Source organism: Somniosus microcephalus, chromosome 27 (assembly GCF_052327205.1).
Source record: "Somniosus microcephalus isolate GS21.2 chromosome 27, FLI_Smic_1.0, whole genome shotgun sequence".
Taxonomy (NCBI): Eukaryota; Metazoa; Chordata; class Chondrichthyes; order Squaliformes; family Somniosidae; genus Somniosus; species Somniosus microcephalus.
Genome location: NC_141013.1, coordinates 14723062 through 14732303, shown reverse-complemented (window position 1 = coordinate 14732303; position 9242 = coordinate 14723062). Strand labels below are relative to the sequence as shown.

At 51.1% G+C, this 9242-nt stretch overlaps 1 long non-coding RNA gene across 2 annotated transcripts in view; it reads left to right on the top strand.

The window, feature by feature from the left end:
- The window catches only part of LOC147100003 (uncharacterized), a 37277-nt gene that overhangs the window by 15112 nt on the left and 12923 nt on the right, over positions 1 to 9242 (top strand). Inside the window, exons 3-4 of one of the 2 annotated variants that reach the window (XR_015073815.1) lie at positions 3626 to 3769; positions 7880 to 8064. This is a non-coding gene — a long non-coding RNA (uncharacterized LOC147100003). Of the gene's footprint in view, positions 1 to 3625; positions 3770 to 7879; positions 8245 to 9242 lie in introns of both variants that reach the window. The other variant, XR_015073814.1, reaches the window with a different exon arrangement.

Below are 9242 nucleotides of genomic sequence, written 5' to 3'. Positions count from 1 at the left end.
GTACAATATACCCTATCATGGACACTACCCACCCATTATATCTCCTACCACGGCCCATGTACATCTACCTACCCATTTAATCTCCCGAGGGAAAGCTCTGTATAAATACTCCCTGATCCATCTTCACATCTCCACTATCCAACTCTAGCCAGCTGCCATCCATAGATCTCTCTCCCAGCAGCACAGAGACTATTGTTCTTGAATATTTGATTATCTGTCTACCTGCCCCAACTCATTTCTAATTCATTTCCAACAGATTCAATGCTATTTTGAAGGAGTTTCAGTCTGAGCTGTTCTTTCTGGGAGTCTGATTCACATCCATTGCTCTGTGGGTGAATAAATTCTCCCAAATCTCTAGTCTCACTTGAGCAGTGTTAGTTTTGCCACCATGTCCAATAGTTCTGTACTCACGATCTGAGTTTTAATTCTACATTTGGAGTCATAACCTTCTTCCAAGACAAACCCAGAGCAAGACAGAGTACAGGAAACTTTGTGTTATCCGGAGGCTAAATGTCCGGCAAGCTCGAGCCACCGGCAAAAATCAGGAGCCGTTTTGTTAGGTTTTTTTTCTTCTCGTGACTTTTTTTTCTTCTCGTGGCTTTGTTTTCAACAGTTGGGCTCTGCAAAGTCTCTTTGAAGCTGTTGCTGAGCTACAGAGACGCTTCCAAGGTATGGCCGACTGTTTAGAAGCTGTTGCTAAGCAACAGTGTTTGTTGCCAGATACAGAGCTGAAAAGCTCCGTATGCTTCAACATTAGCGCTGGTTTGTCCGGCAGTTTTGAGGGAACGGCAACAGCTCGGTCCCGTCGGTGCCGGATGGCACAAAGTTTCCTGTAGTTTCTCTCTTGTATGTGTAGTTTGCACTAGTTATTCAGAAGCATGATGAGATTATCTCACATGCTGACAACCAGACAATTTTGCATGTGTACACAGCCTTTTTAAAAATCCAGTATTATATATTGGACAATAGAAAGAACTTGCATTTATATAGCACCTTTCACGATGTCAGAACATCCCAGGGTGCTTTATAGCCAGTGAAGTACTTTTGAAGGTAGTCACTATTGTAATGCAGCCAATTTGTGCACAGCAAGCTCCCACAACCAGCAATGACCAGATAACCTGTTTACAATTTCTGTCTAATTTTCATTTTTCACAGTTATTGGGCAGCTTCCTCGAAATTCGGACAGGCTGATCCAAAAACAGCTGAGCAGCCACTCTCAATATAGATACAGGCCGAGCAGTTACTTCTCAATCCGTTTTAACAATGCAGCCAAGCAGATGCTCCCTGGCCATGAGTCCCCCTTATTATTGGTGCAATCAGTAGCTTTCTGGCATGACTTCCTCCTGATAATGTGCAATACAGTGAAAGGTGTGATAGCACCTGAGAGCAATTAACATCGCCACTAAAACGAGCCAAGAAATGTTCCTGGAAAGCTGCCTGCAGCAGAGAGAATCAGTGCAGACATCAGAGACTCTTACTGATCTGCCTGTTAGCTCTGAAATAAAAGCTTGGGTTTTAGGGGGAAATGGAATTATTTTCATCAGGTCATTCCAGTTAACGGAATATAATCCATTTATGGCTTTCAATAGACAGTGAATTAGATAACACGACAATTCATCTTGTCAACCTGGTACAGGTGGGGTTTGAGGCAATAAACCAGGTGAACTAACGGTAACTTGCAGCATCTGCATCCCAAGTTTAAAGGACTGGTGATTTACAGGCAAAAGTAGAGGTGCTACGTTTTCTTAAAACGGTTACTTTGTTGAGATTGAGATAATGGAAGGCAGCTGGCACTCGTAGAGCTGTGCCGCAGCATGAGTCGGTGACCTGGAAATTCTGTGGGGGGGGTCTCCCAAATTCTCGCCTTAACTTTGGCGGGGGATCAGCGAAACCCTGGGAGAAACTGTGCAAATGGCTGAAAACGGGCATTTACATGGTTTCTCGTGATTCCACTGGTCTCCCATGGAAGTTAGAGTGAGAGACTGGGAGAACCCACCGAATTTCAGAACCAGTACCTTCGGGGAAGAGGAGAGAATGGAGCAGAAGGAATTAAGCAGTAAAGTTAGTATGGAGGGGTGGTTGGGTGGGGTGGAGAAGTCTGTAGAATAGAGTAAAGGAAGAATAAGTGAAACCTCAGTTATGTAATCATGCTAATTTATTCATATATGCTGACGTAAAACTCATTAGAAGCCAATTGTTCTTGTCTTAGTCAAGATGTTACCGTTTGTGTTAATCGCTGTGGAGACTTAAACAGATTCTGATTGACGTCGTATAAAATGATTTAGTGTGTGTGTGTAATTTTAATCCCAGGTACAGGTGTTGTGTGAAAATTCATTCCTACATTTTGGGTCTCGAATCATTCTGAAGGAATTTACAGCTTGGAGTGAATTCTTCCCATCTCGCTAAAGGTCAACTGGTTCCCTGTGGGCTGCTTTATCCAGTACCAGCACTCTGTTTTGCAAAATATTTCTTTTGACATGAGTCAGGCTGGAGTATCAGCGATCAGGTACTAGAACTGGAGAAATAAAGGTGGGGAGGACTGCAGTGAGTTTAGCATGAACCTTTCCTCTCTGGAATTAGATTCTAATCCAGCTCCGGGAAATGGGATGAAAATCTCCTCTTGTCTGCTTGCTATAGTCAGTTTCAAACCTGAGTCTGGATGTAATGGGCCCCAGAGCAAAATGCTGACCCCAGTTCTGCACCAATTGACATGCTACTGTAGGTAAAGTCATACTGGAGCTCTTTTGAATTTGGATTAAAGTACAGGAAACTCTTGATTTACCGGCACCTAAATAACCAGAAATCTCTGTTAACCGGCAAAATTCAGGAGTAGGTTCAGGTAAGTTTTACTTCATATTAGTGGCAGTTCCTGGGTCTGTGGCTGTGTAACTGGGGTTCGTGCACTTGTTGCTAAGCAACAGGGACGCTTGGTCTGTGGCCGGAGTTCCTGCACATGTTGCTAAGCAACAGGGAAGCCTGGATTTGTTGCTGTGTATGGAGCTCTCGTACCTTTTAAACTATACCTCTCTGTAATCCGGACTTTTTGATAAACCGGCACCACGCCGGTCCGTTGGTGCCAGATAATAAAGAGTTTCCTGTATATTGAAGTGACAATGTTGTGATAGCTTCACTCTGTAGCTCATCCATGCTGTACCTGACCTGGGAGTACTTGATGGGGCAGTGTAGCGGGAGCTTTACTCTGCATCCAACCAGCTTTACACCTGACCAGGGAGTGCTTGATGATGACAATGGGTGACAAAGCATGAGTAACAAAAGTGCAAAACTCCCCTCTCCCAATGACATTACTTCCTCTTAATTCAATAAGTGTTAATTGAAATAAAACTGTAAAATTAGGCAGTACATAAATCCGAGGTGGACCAAGTGCAGCTTTGGATTGAGTGCCAGCTTCAAGGCAGAACATTAAGTTTGAGTTGAGCAAAGCTTTTGACCAGTTAGTGGTTGATTTGCTCGTGGCTGGAGGAGCTTGTGGGCTGATGGGAGAATCTTTAAGAAGGAAAAATGAGGGCAGAAAGGAACAGAATTATTTGTATACAATTATAAAATGTGACTCCTTTTGTTTTGGATCGTTTTAACCCATTACTCCCCCTTTAAATCTCACTCTTAGTTTCCCTAAGCGATGACAATATCAGAGATCTGACGATTGAGTGAGGACGGCTGGAAGGATATGGATGCTCAGCTGCCGTACAACACCTGGTACAGTCAGGAGTCAGGATGGTTGGAGTGGGAAGAGAAAAAAACATTTTCCATGGTAAGATTTTAATATGAATACATGGAATTTAAAAAATCATCTCTTGTGTTTAATTCACCCAAACAAATGGATCCAAAGGTCATGCTGACACTGACTGACAGGATTAGGAAGACAAAGGATGGAATACTGTCTGCTCAGATCAGTCAACAGTGGATAGGAAATAATGGTGACCTGATCCTTTTTGTGACTTTGCTACACCTAGTGCAGAGATGATATTTCTCCCACCTAACAACGCACCCCAGCTGAGGACAAGATTGGACTTGGCTATAACGCCCTCGACACTCAAATGTCCTACTGATATTCAGTGTCTAGGCTCATGCATGAAGAAAGCCTGAAAGACCCTGAGGAACTGTACCCCAAGTGAGAGTCCATCCTTCAGTAGGAGTGGCGGGGGGGGGGGGAACTAGAGAGGGAGATTTCTTGACTTGTCTTCAAGGCATAAGGGGAGATTTTCCACTGTGACACTGTTACCGCATGCTGGGTACGAATAACAAGGAATTACGAATACAAGTGATTTTTCTATAGACTGAATATTATGGGTTGGGGTTGTGCAATTTCCCAGTACGTGCTCCTGGTGTGTTCGGCCAAAGTGTCGACGTGGAAGTCTCATCTTTAGTCTTCATATCAATCTTACCTTTACAAACCTAAGCTGTGAACAACCAATGTGAATTCATAAACACGGCCTTTTAACTAACCCTAAATGGCATGAAATCTGCTCCACATCTAGCAGCATTCATACATTACAGACAGCAGTAATTGTGTATTCAAATTCATCTCATCTTCCAAATGTCAAGTACTTTTCCATTCTTATCCTTTCCTTCATTAACAGAAGTCGGTTAATCCCTTGTTTTAGCCTGTGGTTCTTAATGTATTTAATTTCCATTTAATCCGAACCGAAGGCAACTCCAGTGAAAGCAGCCACACTGCAAACAGAGAGATTACAGCACTACAGGCGGAGGTCACAGATAGTCTAAGGGCAACGGAGGGTTTTGGCAGCGGGTTCCCAACTGAACTGCTAAGGAACACAAAAAGCATTAGTGGCCCATTTTTTTTATGCAGCCTGTTATTAAAGTGAATTATCAACAGATCAGCCTGGCTGACGCAGATATTTTCCTTCAGTACAAATAGCTACAAAATAAACAAGACACATTGAGTATCAGCCAGTTTTCTGCCTTAGTGCAAGAACATAAGTGTGCCATTAATTAGACAGCTGTGCAAAGAAACAGCTCCTGCCTCTGTAAGTGGAAGAACTCCTTCCTTGTCTTATAATAGTCACAGCCGCACTCAACATTAGCAGGCCCCTTGCTGGGCCTACAGCGCTGACTGACTCATCAATCAAACTTTACTGTTCAAAGAGAAATCCTGTTGCATATGTAGCGTCGGTTTACAGAGAGGCAGAAACCGGGGGAGGTGGGGGGAGGAGTGGAGGGAGGTGGGGAGTGGGGGGGGAGGGAGGTGGAGGGGAGGGAGATGGGGGAGTGGGGGGGCGGGAGGTGGGGGGGAGGGAGATGGGGGAGTGGGGGGGGAGGGAGGTAGGGGAGGGAGGTGGGGAGGAGGGGAGAGAGATGGGGGGAGTCGGGGGGAGGGAGATGGGGGAGTGGGGGGGAGGGAGATGGGGGGAGTGGGGGGGAGGGAGATGGGGGGAGGGAGATGGAGGAGTGGGGGGGAGGGAGATGGGGGAGTGGGGGGGAGGGAGATGGGGGAGTGGGGGTGGAGGGAGATGGGGGAGTGGGGGGGAGATGGGGGGAGTGGGGGTGAGAGAGGTAGGGGAGGGAGGTGGGGGAGGAGTGGAGGGAGGTGGGGAAGGAGTGGAGGGAGGTGGGGGAGGAGTGGAGGGAGGTGGGGGGAGTGGAGGGAGGTGGGGGGAGTGGAGGGAGGTGGGGGAGGAGTGGAAGGAGGTGGGGGGAGTGGGGGGGAGGGAGATGGGGGGAGTGGGGGGGAGGGAGATGGGGGGGAGGGAGATGGGGGAGTGGGGGGGAGGGAGATGGGGGAGTGGGGGGGAGGGAGATGGGGGAGTGGGGGTGGAGGGAGATGGGGGAGTGGGGGGGAGATGGGGGGAGTGGGGGTGAGAGAGGTAGGGGAGGGAGGTGGGGGAGGAGTGGAGGGAGGTGGGGAAGGAGTGGAGGGAGGTGGGGGAGGAGTGGAGGGAGGTGGGGGGAGTGGAGGGAGGTGGGGGAGGAGTGGAAGGAGGTGGGGGGAGTGGAGGGAGGTGGGGGAGGAGTGGAGGGAGGTGGGGGGAGGAGTGGAGGGAGATGGGGAGTGGAGGGAGGTGGGGGGAGGAGTGGAGGGAGGTGGGGGGAGGAGTGGAGGGAGGTGGGGGGAGGAGAGGAGGGAGGGGGAGGAGTGGAGGGAGATGGGGTGGAGTGGAGGGAGGTGGGGGAGGAGTGGCGGGAGGTGGGGGAGGAGTGGAGGGAGATGGGGGAGGAGTGGCGGGAGGTGGGGGTGGAGTGGCGGGAGGTGGGGGTGGAGTGGCGGGAGGTGGGGGTGGAGTGGCGGGAGGTGGGGTGGAGTGGAGGGAGGTGGGGGAGGAGTGGCGGGAGGTGGGGTGGAGTGGAGGGAGGTGGGGGAGGAGTGACGGGAGGTGGGGAGGAGTGGAGGGAGATGGGGGAGGAGTGGCGGGAGGTGGGGGTGGAGTGGCGGGAGGTGGGGGTGGAGTGGCGGGAGGTGGGGGAGGAGTGACGGGAGGTGGGGAGGAGTGGAGGGAGATGGGGGAGGAGTGGCGGGAGGTGGGGGTGGAGTGGCGGGAGGTGGGGGTGGAGTGGCGGGAGGTGGGGGTGGAGTGGCGGGAGGTGGGGGTGGAGTGGCAGGAGGTGGGGGAGGAGTGGAGGGTGATGGGGGAGGAGTGGAGGGTGATGGGGGAGGAGTGGCGGGCGATGGGGTGGAGTGGCGGGAGGTGGGGGTGGAGTGGAGGGAGATGGGGGAGGAGTGGCGGGAGGTGGGGGTGGAGTGGCGGGAGGTGGGGGAGGAGTGGAGGGTGATGGGGAAGAGTGGAGGGAGATGGGGGAGGAGTGGTGGGCGATGGGGGTGGAGTGGCGGGAGGTGGGGGAGGAGTGGAGGGAGATGGGGAGGAGTGGCGGGAGGTGGGGGTGGAGTGGCGGGAGGTGGGGGAGGAGTGGAGGGAGATGGGGAGGAGTGGCGGGAGGTGGGGGAGGAGTGGAGGGTGATGGGGAGGAGTGGAGGGAGGTGGGGGGAGGAGTGGAGGGAGATGGGAGAGGAGTGGCGGGCGATGGGGGTGGAGTGGCAGGAGGTGGGGGAGGAGTGGAGGGTGATGGGGGAGGAGTGGAGGGAGATGGGGAGAGTGGAGGGAGATGGGGAGGAGTGGCGGGCGATGGGGGTGGAGTGGCGGGAGGTGGGGGTGGAGTGGCGGGAGGTGGGGGAGGAGTGGAGGGAGATGGGGAGGAGTGGCGGGAGGTGGGGGAGGAGTGGAGGGTGATGGGGAGGAGTGGAGGGAGGTGGGGGGAGGAGTGGAGGGAGATGGGGGAGGAGTGGCGGGCGATGGGGTGGAGTGGCGGGAGGTGGGGGTGGAGTGGAGGGAGATGGGGGAGGAGTGGAGGGAGATGGGGGAGGAGTGGCGGGCGATGGGGGTGGAGTGGCGGGAGGTGGGGGAGGAGTGGAGGGTGATGGGGGAGGAGTGGAGGGAGATGGGGAGAGTGGAGGGAGGTGGGGGAGGAGTGGAGGGTGATGGGGAGAGTGGAGGGAGGTAGTGGGGAGACAGATTCAGAAGGAAAGTGGGAGAGAGAAAGAGCTGGACATTCTGACAAATAGATTTTGAACATAGAACTGAAGCTAATTAGGAGTGGGCTTTACATTCTGTGAAGTTTGTAGTGCTGCCACTTGCCCAGCTTTTGGTTGTCTGGAAGTTTTTAAGATTACGCTCCTGCTGTGGAACCTTGCTCGGTGGACATGCGTGTCTGCAATTTGGGCCTGTGGTCCCCTCCAATATTTGCCCACAATGGTGTCCCTATGAGGCCATTGGAGGCTCCATCCTGGGAGCATGATTTCATAAAATCATTATAATATCATAAATTGCATAAAATTACTCCTCCGCACTGAACAAAGATACTCATTTGTTCTCTGTCACTCATTTTCACCCTTTTCCTGCCTTGATAGATCAGGAGAGGGCTCTGCAACATGCTTCAGATCATGTGTTCCACATAGTTGTAGCCTGCTGTGCCCTCCAAAAAGGCCTGAACATGGAAATCCCTGGGAAGGTGCCCCTATCTGCTTTGGAAGTTGGACAACAACATGGCGGAGAGCAGCAGGATGACCACTCTAGGAATTCCTCAGTGACAGCTGTAAGAGACATCGGCGCATAACTGATCAAAGGAGTGTTCTCATTTGTTTAACACAGTCTACCACTGTGTCACCACTGCCATTCATCCTTCCCCTCCCCACCTTCAAATAAATGACAAATCCTTCAATCCAGTACCCATCCTAGAACATCACATCATACTTCTTTGGCCCTGCATGACCATGTAAGTCTTAGTCATTTGATTGAATAATTCAGCATGAAATAAGTGCAACTTTTCCTGTATGACTATAATTACCATGAATAATAACAAAGCACAACATAGGTGAACATTTTCCTTTAATACCAAAAGCTCCAACCTTATTCTTTCCTCAAACCATAGTTTCCATAGATGTCTAAAGAGGCTCTTCTTTCTCCTTTTCTATACCTCCTCCTAGGTGTAGACTGAGGGTCGATATTCTGAGACATGGTTGGTTGCTCCTGTGGTACAAAAGGCTCATGGAACTGAGGTGTGCATCATCGCATGGTAACGTTCTCCTGGTAGGCAACATCTCTGGAGTTCCTGCCTGGGCAGCCTAGTGTCACCTCCTGCGTGCCACTGGTGTGGTGCCCTGAGGGGAAGGCCAGATGCCTGGCGCAAGCTGATGTCCTGAGAAATGGTAGCCTCATGCCTCCAATCGTCACCATTCCAGTGGGCCATAGATCTGTGGGTCCCTGCTGATCAGCAGGCTGGCTGGTCTTATGACAGCTATCCGATCCTGAGAGACAGCAGCCTGTATTACAGCTACCAAAGGTCTGAAGGCAGTTATGAGGATTCTAATCTGTCCCTTACCCAGAACAGCAGTCTGTGCTTCTGTGGAGGAGGAGGCAATAACTAGTCCTGGGCCATTTCTGAGGTGGGGCTTGCTGCAGATCACAATGCAGCTGCCATACACTCTATTGATACCTGCAATGAAGAACAAGCCTTCCTTATGTTCACGCAAATGAGGCCTGTGGACACGATTCACAGCCATCAGTTGCTGCACATCTCTGACACTGACCTCAGAGCCTGCACACCCTTTTTTCAGGTGAGTATCTATGAGATGTGATGCCCATGAGTATAAAGCCATGGGCTCTTTGGCCTCCGCTAGGAAGCTGGCACATCCTCATCCACTCCCCATTCCTCCAGCTCCCTTGTGCTCTGTGAATCACCCGGTGCCACATCATCATGGACACTATCCCCCT